A 13,017-nucleotide genomic window follows, 5' to 3' on the forward strand; every position below is an offset into this window, starting at 1 on the left:
AAGACTTGGGTTGAAGAAAAGGGAGGAGGAGATGGTGGTGCATGAGGCATCATTGCCTGGCATTCCTTAGACAATGCCTGGCAAGATGCATCACCGAGACCTCCACGATATAAGTCAATAAAGAGGCACTCCTCATCATGGGCAAAGGCAGCCGATGCCTCTTCGCCCTTCTCAACCTCTCTACCACATGTGTCATGGTCGAATACAAAGCACTTCTCAACACCCTAACCTCCTGCATAGTATTTGATGCAACCTTGCTTTGATAGTTTGGCTCGTGCATCACCAACAAACATCAGCTTGTCCAGATGAGCACCTGCAGATCCCAACAGCACCCAGTGACTTATGGACTCCCACACAGCTTCATCCTCTCCACTGTCATCTTCAACTTCTACATGGAGCCACTTGGGGCACTTTTGGCCAAATGCAACATCAACATCCATCGGGATGCTGACGACACAAAGCTATACCTGGAGGTCACCAGGCTCTATGATACTTAACAAAAGAAACGTTGCCTTTCCACCATTCAAGTCTGGATGTCAAGTGCCTACTTGAAACTCAACCCTACCAAAGCATGGTTAATCCTGCTCGGAGATGCCATGAAGTCCATTCCCTCGGCTTCACCATCGATTGAGAACTCTCCTTCAGAGCACACATTACCAAGGAGACATAAACAGCTCCAACTCCTGTGAGGAATCAAACCCTTCATCCCTGCCTCAGACTTTAGATCCATTGCCAGGCCCTGGTCCTCTCCCACTTAGATAGTGGCAACACCTTTATAATAGATGTCAAAACTACTACTGTGACCCCATGAGAGCTGTCCACAACACCTCAGCATGCCTCCTCACAGTACTGAAGACATTCAACCACATTTCCCCAACTCTCTAAGAATTACACTTGATACCCCACTAAACTTGCATCACCTTCAACAGCCTGCGTCACATAAAAAGCTCTAATGTCCAAGACGCCATCATACTTAGTGGAGAAAAATCACCATCTCAAATGGTCAATGCAACACAGAGACACAAGATATCGCTAGAGTTGAATCCAGGATGTGCAAGAAGCAGAAGACCAGAAATCAAGCAATTTCCTGTTGTGCTCTGATGCTCTGAAATAACTATCCTGACATCAGGCTGGCTCCATCCCTCTTGCGATTCAGGAAAGATCTGAAGCCCCTGCCCTTCAAGGAACAGTGACAAATTAGGAGAATATATTGAAAAGACAATGCCTCCCCCACTATGATGCACTCCCTTTATTGTACAACATTTGATTGCTTTCTAGGAGGGCTTGTGATATATAATTTACCTAGATACATACATGCATGTTTACTTGGGGATACACCTATAAAGGCTCACATTTGCAATATATCAGAATCATCTCTCCTCGTATGAACCTGCAACATCAAACAGGCACAGAGCTCATAATTGCACCTAGACTTGCATTCTATGGGAAATGTTTTGATCTAGATGCCCCTCTCCCTTTTAAAATACTGCATTCTAACTCGTCTGAGGGGAGAGAAGGATTTCTAGTTTCCTGGGAGGCCGAATGTAAGTCTTGGTCAGAGGATCTGGGATTTGCTAATGATGCCCTTTTGAGAACACTGGGTAAAGTAAAAAAACAACTACTTTACCAAGACTGGATTGATACACTAGCGCAAAGGGCAAAGTATAAACTAGCCCTAAATTTGAGTTTAAAAGGTAGAGGGGTGAACCAACTCCCACCTAACCTGTCCAAATTCCCCTGCCCCTGGTATTGAAACCTTTTTCTCAGGTTTAGATTGAATATTAGGCCAACAGGGAAGTGTTGAATCTGAGAAGGAGGTTGCGGGTTGACCCGCCGATATGTCAGTTTTGTGTTCAACCTTTTGGTCCTGAATCGCTTGAACATTTAGTAATTGACTGTGAATCCCTAAATGATCTAATGAGAAAGTATTTTCAGGATGTTATAATGACTTGTACCTCATTACCTTAAAAGGAGTGGTGGAATACTATTTTGGTTGATGACAATAAAAAGGCCATCATAGGGTTTTGAAATTCTTGGAAGAAGTCCTAAAATTGCCAAATAGCAAGCAAATGAATGAATTGCTCCATGGGAGAAGGATATAAGTGCAAATGGTATGTTTTAGGGTTTCTTTTGCCTCAATGTTTGTTTTTAATTGATGGAAGATAAATATGGAATCTAGGGTTTGTTTTTATATGTAATGTGATGGGGATGAATTGGTTTAATATGAAAGGTTTGAAATAAACCAACCATAATTAAACAAAATTACAAAAAATTGCACCTTTTAAATTTGTATTTTGTATTTTATTTATTTATAAAGCGTCTTACGCCAAAGCGCTGGAATAAATCCCCTGGACAGACCAGACATGGGTAACTAGTCCTTTTTTATTGCTCTCAAATCCTACATTGCAAATTGATGGTTGGCAGAGGTGCCACATTGATGATCCATCAACCTTGTGCGGACATGCTCTGATCATTACGTGTGGATCCTTGATTCCCCACTTCCGGATAGAGATTTAAAGTGGTATTCCCTAGAACACCACAACCCTAACACCTCATTTGGTACAGTGACATTTCTTACAATTTTTTGGGAATTTTTATGGGGTTGCAGTCTCAGGGATTAGGGAAAAATAGAGTTTGAGGGTGGTGGAGAAAGGGAGGTAGAAGGGGGGTGTGAGGGGTTGCCCCACACAAACGCAGCAAAAAATACAGTGACATTCCAATGGAATGGCATGGATCTATTTGAAGTACAGCAGGAATGGACCAATACGTGATCACTGGTCACCCTCCCAGGTGTTGCATTGTCAACAGGATTATCTGTCTTTTGAGTTTCACGTGGGATTCCTGTCACAAGATGGATAATACTCCCAGAACCCCAGAACAGTGCTGACAACATAGAGAGACAAGGCTCTAAGCAAGGTCCAAAGAGGGGTGTCAAAACAAAAAGTGGGCTACATTGTCAATTCACTCGGTTTCTTTTCACAGAAAATTGTTTGTTTGGTATCTCTGGTGGGCCAAACTGTGCATTTTAAAGTACATTGGGCCAGTTACATTGGTCAAAACTGACAACCTCACTGTTCACTAACTAACTCACGAAACTGGTCCATGCTAGAATGCATGGTTGACCATCCAGACATTACATCATTGCCCTTCACGGTGCTCGGTTAGGAAGAGAGGGTATGGGATTCTGCACATCCCACATAGTGATCATTCAGTAGTTGAGTTACTGTGTGAAAGGGGGTGCTTTTTTGGATTTTGCACAGCCTTCGTTCAGGTGCGCTCACCTTATGCACAATTAAGAGCGTAAACATTTTGCCTTCACAACATCCCAGTGGAATGAAGTCAATGATTCTTTCTGTTAGGGGGTGGGGATTACCCACTTGGCATATTCTAATTGTAGGTGGTAGGTAGCACACATTCACAGTCACTACTTGCCAGTGACGCAGGAATGCTAGCCCTGAATCACCCACAACACAATGAACCCCATTCACATAAAGCTTCTGATGCTGTTCTGTGGAGAAATAGGGCAGAGTGCGGATTGACACCATACTCGCCCCCTCGTCACACGGGGCCCAGGGCCTACATAATGGAAAGTGATTTATCTGAGAGAAAATATATCATAAAAGGTCACAGAGTTTGAAGTCCACCCTGCCATAATCGCATTGACAGGTGTGTGTGTTCAATTCTTTCCTATGAAATGTTGCTGTGCCCTTGATTTTGACCTGGTGTTTCACCATTGAGGGAAGACCAAACGTATGATATAAAATAAACTTGATTTAACTGAGACGAGAAAAATGTATGATTTTCAAAGTCTATTTAGTAATTTGTTCAGACGGGCCGGATAATCCCAATATCAGCAAATGATCCCTGATTCCGTCTCGGGTAGCCCCTGATGATGTTGGCAGGCAGGTGAAAGCGCTTGGAACGAGAGGACCGCGCTCGGCTGCTTGCTGAATGGGAGTCAAAGGACCGCCAGAACGTCTTTGAAGATTCTTGGCAGCCTAAGCAACCCAGCATCCCCCTGGCAACTCTCAGCTCGCAGCATTCCCAACAACTTTGAGTATGTTGTTATCTGCAAATATTGCCATTGTACATGTTTCCCCCCGGCCCCCACGCCGCCCCCTGCAGAGCTGGCATCCATGCCTTCGTGTTTGTGTTTCAGTCCTTTAACCCCTCCCCGACTCCCCGCCATTTCCGCTCTGTCGCTCGCAGAGTTCCTTTCCTTTTTGTATTGTTGCCTACAGCAGGGCTGTAGAAAGGAAACAACTGTCTGACCACATATAGGCAGTGGCGGCTGGACTTCCAGAAAGACATATAGCGTAATACCGTTACGAATTTTCACGGAGCAAGGAAGCAAGCACAACATTGTGTTTGGGGAGCCGAGCCACCCACGCCAAAGAGGTGGTTTTAATATTATGGAATAACTGGTCAAACTTAGAATAGAATTGTCCATAAAAATTGGACAATAAGGCATAGGGTTTTAGAGGCTTACTTCAGGGGTCAGTTTTACTGCACTTCTCCGCAACATTTTCCGCTGCAGCAAATCATGTATGTGTCAATTCGAAAACTGAGCTCCCAATAGAAAAACGCGGGGTTGGGGGAGGTGGTCAAATTATCTAAAAGTAGTGCAGATTTGAAAAGCTCTTTTGAGAAATGCACAGGTGACCTTATTCTCAAAGGTGACCTGAGCATTTCATGGGGCTGACCAGCAGCAAGTCATGCATTGTCCAGCCCCTTGCATGCAATAGTGCCGGTGCATGCTCCTGACACTAATGCATGACAGGCTCCTGGCACTCTCCTCGTGGGCGCTGTGATTGCATTTCACGGTGACGGGACCTTAACATAATGCAGGGCAAAAAATGCATTTCTATTTCTGTTTGAAGAACAGAAATGCAAGTAGGACAGCGGTGGTTCATACCCTGCTTTTACACTTGAAGAAATACATGAGCGTGGCAGGAAGGACCCTGTTATGCAACACCTAACCCCTGTACCTATTCCAAGAAGGCATTAGGGAATGCCTTTGTTTTCAGTGCATTTTGTAGTGCATACTGCTCTTGAATTCGAACCGTGCTTTAAACTGCACAATAACACCCCCTGATTTTCAGAAAAATTGCTTTTGAATGTGCAAATCTAGGAAGCATAAAATCAAATTCAATTTGCAAATTGGGCTCACCAGGTTTTGGTGCAAATATTTTCACCGTAAAACAGTTTGAGACGTTATCCATGGATGCGTTGAATAGCAATAAGTGTGCGCAAGTGGTGAGTGTTAAAATGCACCACCACCAGACTGGGGAAAATGTCAATCATAAATAGAATGGCAGTGAAAATTACAGTCATTTTAAATATCGAGGCCGGATATATTGTCAATACTTCCATGTGCTATGGTACATTTAATAAATATGTTAGTGTTGCGCAAATATTCAAGGCTGCTACCAATAATGCAATGCTCAATGTGGCAGCCTGCCAGAGATGCTTTCCAATATGACATTATGCTCCCAAATATGCCACTGTGCAGCTGACTATGCCTTGGTGTTCGTTTCACAAATCACTAAGATTCCCATCCACATTCGCACAAAATTAGGACTATTACAGAGATACACTGTACTGGAAGTTAGTCCATGGATGCTCCTTGGGAAGAGTTTGGTAAGTGATCCTCCCCACCACAAGCACATTCCATACAAGAATGAAGTTTAAAGGAGCACTTTAACAACATAGAGTTACATTTAAATGTAAGCTTACAAACATCCATATCCCCTCCATGACTCTCTTCATTCTTAACTTGCTGTTCCCCACCTCACTCCCCATGTTCGTCCTCCTCTAGTAAGCTTGCTCTTCTCTGCCTTCTTTGTGCCCCTTCTCATTACCGTTCCTACTTCCTTCTTGCCTACCGCGTCCGAAAAATCTGTTCCCTTAGGCATCATTGTTGCCTCCACTGTTGCCACTTTAAAATACAAATTAAAAGTTAATTTGCTCTCCATGGAACCTTTTTGCATCCCCAAACTCCCCTTCAACCAACATCCCTCTCTCCACTCAACTTCTATCGCATCGCCACAATCTCCAACTATTTTCCTTCTTCCTCACCCCTTATTTCATCTCATTATCCATTGCACTTACCCTGCCCTTCTGCCGCCACTCAACACCTGGTCCTCTTCCTCTCCCTCTCATTGTTCATGCCAGTCATTTATGGTCCCTATAATTCCACTGTGCCCTCTGATTCTAGATCTCATTTGTAAAACCTTTTTGGTAAAAAATGTTATTTGTCTTCTCTACTCAAATAAAATAAATCTATAATTACAATGGAATCATCAATGTCATTGCATGCAGCAGTAACTTGCACATATACATATTCATTAGGTGCTGGAAGCTACGCCACTTTAACTATGAGGTGCCAACTGCACAGCCCGTAAGCACCCTGATGACATCACAAATGACATCACTGAGGATTCACATATGACATCACTTATGGTTTCATGAGTGAGATCACTGGTACATCAGATCATGCATGCTTCTGCATATGAGAGTGGATTCAGGTGGAAAGCTTGGTTGGAGTTTGTATTTAAAAATACTCTGTATATGCAATCAGGGAATTCTTGCACCAGAGTTGCTCTTTGTTGAGTTAGAATTTCCCATGATAAGATACTCTAGTACCTGTATTGCTCTATTTTGAAAACATTGCCCTGTGCAAATAAACACATTTGGGTAGTACAGTTATGAGTTTGCACCAGACCACCAAAGAATGTAAACATACATGAGAAGGAACAGTTTCTTAAATAATGTATCGAACTACTCAATATAACCAATAGAAAGGTAGGACTTGACCGTGGGCAGGTGACCTGCAAGGGTCAACAAGTTTAAAAAACACATTCATGTTTTGTGGACACATGCTTATCAGGTGTAGAGTAGGTAATGCACTGGATAGAAGAAAGTTGTAATTTTTTTAGTACCATGGTTCGAAACTGGCATTCGACTGCATGTTTTGGACAAAGACTCCCATGATCCCTTACTCTTGCATGTGCTGGGTAGTGCTAGTGTATCTTGTAATATAAAATCTCTAGAGATCCAAACTTGCAGAGTCCTGCTATATTGAACAATAAATTTGCAATGTACAAGACCAACTTGCTCTAGTTCCCCAACCATTATTTTCAATGTTTGACAAATGTTTGCAGACCTTCCTGAAAGACAAGGTATAATGTATCTGTGCTATATCGTCAAACACAGTCAGAAAAGTCCCAGTGTCCGGTACTTATGATTAAAGTCATTGAGGAAGTTGCAAGTGGTGTCCGGCTTGATTTCTCAAATAATGTCAAAAGTGATTCCCTCTGACATGTCATAGGAAGCTAAGGAGTATGGTAAGTGGAAGGTCTGTACATGTTACCAGCATTGTCAAATGTAGACACACCTTGGTCGACATTCTGTGCTTGCTTGTAGTGACTGCATCTGTATATGTTGAGGTGCATGAAAATGTAGCCTGTCAGTGAAGGTCACATGGTGACAGACACAGTGTAATGCCAATGCACACGTGCGACATAATGGGAAATGAAATTGTGCACGCAGTTTACCCAGATACTTCACCTTATCACAGGGATTGTTTTTTTAAATGCAAACTCCAGCCAAGCTTTGCACCTCAATCCACCCACGTGATCTGCTGTGATGTCACTCATGATTCCATAAGTGATGTTACATGTAATATCATCTGGGGTGTCATCAGGGTGCTTAGAGGCTGGGCAATGGGAGCCACATAGTTAAGGTGGAATAGCTTCCAGCACCTGCCGAATTACAGGGGTTTTGGGGCATTAAATTGGCACATTAAGGTCACTTCAACTAAAGTTTGTTCATCCAATGGTTTTGTTGCACTGAACTCATTCACCTTAACTGTTCCTTAACTAAAGTTTTTTCACTGAATTTCAAGGGTTTTATTATGCTATACCTCCCACCACCTGCAATTCTGCCTTTTTTCTGCTACCATAACTGATGACACATCATTTGTTATCAACATCCGTTCTTCAGCTACACAACATCAGGTTCATCAAGAATTTTCATTTTTTTATCCCCTATATAAGAAGGCATTACTAATGGTGTACTGTGACGAGAAATAGTGAGGAATAGTGAGTTGGGGTTAGTGGGGGACTGTTACAAGATAGAAAGTGAGAGGCTAATAGTAGGGGACCGCAATGAGGACGAGTGAGGCAGTTTTAATGTGGTACTGAGACGAGGGAGAGTGATGTAGTAATAGTGGGGTTCTGTGATTGCAGAACATTGAATCATGCCTACTTCACTTCTTAAGAAATATACCTTACACACTGTAAGCCAAAGGTTAATGTTAAGGACTACCTATAAATATTAAAATAAATGTAAACACTCAACACTAATCGCGATCTTTCACTCATGAAGGGAAACGCGGAACAGATGCGCATAGAGAATAGTTCTTGATTCGAGAAAAATTCTTAAAAACAATACATAGATACATGTTTTCAAAGTTTACTCAGTTTGTATTCCCCACTTAAACCTCATAGAGAATTAATAATGTTACAAATTATTCACATGGTACATAGATGAAGATGTGTAGATTGAACATGAATGCTAACACATTCTTAATTCAAAACTCTCTACCACTCTTGCACATCAAGAACCATGTATACACCCAATGAAATGAAAAAAACATCTTAACCTTCCAATAACTCTATTCCATGTGAGGGGAAAATGTGAGCACTACAAAAACCATAGGTTATTTGCAAAAAAATTCAATAAAAGTGAAGAAAAATAAGGCACTATTTTGAGCAACTTCGCGATTTAAACCACAATGTAATAGCGCTAAAATTCAGCATTCCATTCTCACACCTAGTTTCCTCAGAATACTCACATCGTGGAAAGACGTACACAAAAATGAATCAAATAAATGTCACTTCACATATTCAAAAAGACATAATATAAAAAGAACAAAAATTAACTCATTATTTTTCGAATCGTGATTCATGTGTACAAACAGATCTGTAAGTGGCTTGTCCTAAGAGCAGGGCCGGTGCTATCACTAGGCAAGGTCAGACGCTTGCCTAAATGCAGGGGTCAAGTCCTAAAAATGTAAGTGGGGGGAATCATCAACAAACGCAATGGGAGGTGATGTCACCAGAAATGAGCATATCAAGGCGAAATATGCACATTTCATTAAATTGGCTTTGCATAACCACCCAAATTGAACAGGAGAAATGGCATTTGCCTTTCATAAAATCAACATACACACAAAACCAAGTCAGGATATTTTCTTCTAATAGTGTTTTTGAAAACGTTAAAAGGTGTGTATGTTTTAAACTCCAAGAACCAATACAAATGTTTTTCCTGGGACTTGCAGTACCGAGATGGTATATTTCACCTTTAGTTGTTCTTTATTTTTCATCAGGTTATATAGTGCAGTGGTGAAGTGCCTGGTCTACAAACCGGATTACTGAGGTCGGCTTGAAATCATAAATTAAAAGAGGACATCCAATGTTTCTATTTTAGATAGGGGGGACTGAGTCCACCCTTTGAATAAAGTGGGAGGACTCTGTCCCCTGCGTGTACCCTTGACTTGAGCCCTCCCTATATGTGCAAAATGTGAGAGTGGCAAAATGCTGCTTTAACGCACTCTACGGTTGTGCTGTCTTACCTTGCCTGTGATAGCACCGGCACTGTCCCCTGTACACTTTCTGCAGCTTGGCGCTGGCGGCAGCAGCAGAGTCAGATACCAGGTGGCGCCGTGAAGGTTTGGGTTGGGTCAGGCCTTGGTCACGAGTGGCATCATGGGTGTGGCAGCACTGGCTGGCACCTGCGCATTACGAACGGAGCACCCCACGTGCCCCTCTGCTCTGCCTGCCTTCTGTGTGTCATTAGAAGTAAGTACCAGGCATCCCACGATATTCAAAGGGACGTTGTGGAGAAAGCGGTTCAGGCAGCTGCTGAACAAGAAGAGTTTCCTGCTAGTGCCTTGGCAGAGGGAGCAGATTAATCAGGTGAGACAACCCGGCTCGTTCCCCCAGCTGTGTGTCATACCCTTGTCCCTGTTGCTGTTGATACCCTCTCTACTGTCGGGTGTAAATTCTCCCGGGGTCGGCTGGGCCGTCCGCGGACCTCCGGGCAGGGAGGCCCCAACTCCTCCCGTATATCCCAAAAAATGAGTATGAGACACACGCAAGAAGCAAGGTGATTCTGTTGTTTATTAAACAAAACGGCAGGGATGGGTCAAGGATCGTACGCGTCCGTCCTGACACTCACTTCCCAATCATGGGGCTCGCAGGCCCTTTTTACCTTAGTATGACGTGCTACTTGCGTCACCTGGGAAAGTTAGCAAAAAACCTATCGCCACTCTGGATTGGTTCCTCGAGTGGTAGGGTTAGTATAGCATACGTATAGAGAGCGTTGTTAGTGGTGGAGGGTCAGTCAGGTGGTAAACTTGGGTTGTCCCTTCAATTTGATACATGAAAATTGTTACATGAAGACCCCTGAGGATTGGCTAATGTTAATGGCGTCAGTGATAAGAGCCCCATGTTCTGATTGGTCCACTCGCGAGCCCCCCAGTCTGGGACCATCGCTGTTCCCAGCTCGCGGTGCACCTGGCATTTGCAACAATGTATCACTATGGGTATGTGCAGACAATGTGAGGATTTATTCATATGCTGGAAGGCCGGCCACTCCCACCGCCGCAGATGTCCATTGAGTCACTTAATTGTATCTGCCTGTGTCTTGAAACGTGGGATCCAGGCGCCTCCCTCCTCCTGTGCCTGGCACCCTGTCAGGTTCGGCTTGGTCACGTGAGGCGAGACCGTGGTTGAGGCAGAATTCTGCACAATTAATATTGCATTTTCCACTGTGTGCCTGTCTTAATTTGCAGGTGTGACCTTGGCGTCGGCTTGCGGCATGCGAGTTTGCAACATTGTGCCCTTGACTGTCTGCTCTCGCCGGGCTCATTCTGCAGGGTCAGCTACTGTACTCTTGCTCATTCAATATTCATGGAAGCTCTTGCTTGCGGCCTACTTGGGCCTGGTGCATAGGTGGAAACGTTTGATACACAGCGCTTTAGGTTATGGTATCATATTGCTTTTATCCCCAGTATCATGTCTTCGTTATATCTCTCATTGTAATGCATGGGTTTAGGAGAAGCGTGAGCAAGCATTTTAGATGAGTTCATTGTGCGTCTTGCGTTTCTGTATTTTGAAAAGCCTATGTGAAAAATAATAAAGATGCGCGTCAGTGGGTGTGTCCGTCACCTACGTCATAGCACTGAATATGTTCTTCGTGTGGATTGGTGTGGGAGTGTCCAGTGTGCATGCTTGCACGGGTGTGCTGACCGTTGGCTAGGTCGTCATGGCATCTCTAACGATGTGTTCATTTACTGTTGCATGGTTCAGTCGAGTTCATCCATGCCGCAGGTGTCGGCACGGGCAGGGCAGGCTGGTGGGCAGGCTGGTGGGCACATCCGTATGTTCCTGTACCAGGTTATTTGGTCATCTGGTAGATGGGCAAACTCCTCTCGTGGCGGGTGCCTGGGCCGTGATCCTCTAGGCCAGGGGTGCGAGGGGATTGGTGGGAGCCTTTTGTTGCATTCTCCCACTTCACTACGGTGCCTCAGCAGTTTCCGTGCATACCTGTTACTTGCAATAATGCCTCTATCCGACCATCAAAATGAATCTCCCCGCCCCCATCGGCCCCTCCCATCAGTGTGTACATGTTTACCCCACTCTGGATAGTGTCCCAGTCCCCACGTGGTGGTTGACTTGACCCCTGTATTTGGGCTGGCTCCTCTGATATGATCGCATTTTAGACCTTTTGTGTGCAGCGTACCAGAGCCCCATGGAGTCCAGGACCCATGGGCTCATGAAGCACTTTAAAACTGTCTTTAGAAACACCAGTGCTGATCCTTCACCAGACAAATTCCAAATCTTTGGCAGAGCAGGGGTAACAGCCCATCATATCTGTGACCATAGACGAAGCACCAAGGGCAGCGTTGCTAGTCCGGCCTTCAAACATCACACATTTTACATAAATAAGAAGGTAAGAGTCTGGCTGAGAATACCGATGAGTATGTCTTTTTGACATGGAAGGTTAAATGCCTGCTCACAAGGTTTGTTGGTAGGCTGTTCATGGATGCTTGTCTGCGGGCCATTAAGAAGTACCCGCCTTGCATTGCCCACAGTGAGTAAGTATACACAGAACACAGGAACTGGCAAGACCACCGCAGGTGTAGAAGTCACTGCAAGTCTGGCATAGAGCTCACACTTTTCCACTCCCCTCATTCTGTATTAGGAGACAGACACATTTGCCAAGCAGCACCTCCAAGGGCTTCCATTTCAGAGTGTTTGCAATTGTGGCCTTGAAGTGGTGTGTACTTGCCTATGGAGCATCGCAAATCGAAATAAACTTAAAAAGACAAATAACTACTGGGAGCTGAGCCTTCCATAAATGCAGCATCGGGAACTGCAAGGCTCAGTGATTTGGTGATGATTTACAGAGTGGGCAGTGAAAGGTCCTCGATCAGCTGGTGATTTGTTTGGTAGCAATTTCTAAATGAGTTTGCGAGTAGTGCATTTGGTAAATGGAAAGTGTCTAATTTTAAAAAAAAGCCACTACAACCGCTGAACAAGCATTGGCAATGGCAAACGTTTTGACTTTTGTGTAGAAAAGGGATAGGTATTTGCCAGGTACTGCTGTAGTAGCACTAACTGGCCATTATTGACAGCTGCTGTAAAATGATGCGAGTACCTGGGCACATAACAGAAGTGCCTGGCAAATGGTTATTTAATATCTATAAGCATGCCAAACCTGTTGACTTTGGCAATGCTTGCTTTTAACAGAAGCACATGCACACCGCATATAAATCAAGTGGTTGAAGGCACATGTGGTTAAGAAATTTTTATTATACCAGTAGTGCATGTAAAGACCCAATAAAGCCATTAATTTGCAGAAGGCTCCATTGAAATAACTCTGACAGGCATCTCAACCAAAGGTTAATGCTACTTCTTGATAAAGCTAGCACAAAGAGATCCCAAGAAA

This window comes from Ambystoma mexicanum, chromosome 11 (genome assembly GCF_040938575.1).
Source record: "Ambystoma mexicanum isolate Mex_15411 chromosome 11, UKY_AmexF1_1, whole genome shotgun sequence".
Taxonomy (NCBI): Eukaryota; Metazoa; Chordata; class Amphibia; order Caudata; family Ambystomatidae; genus Ambystoma; species Ambystoma mexicanum.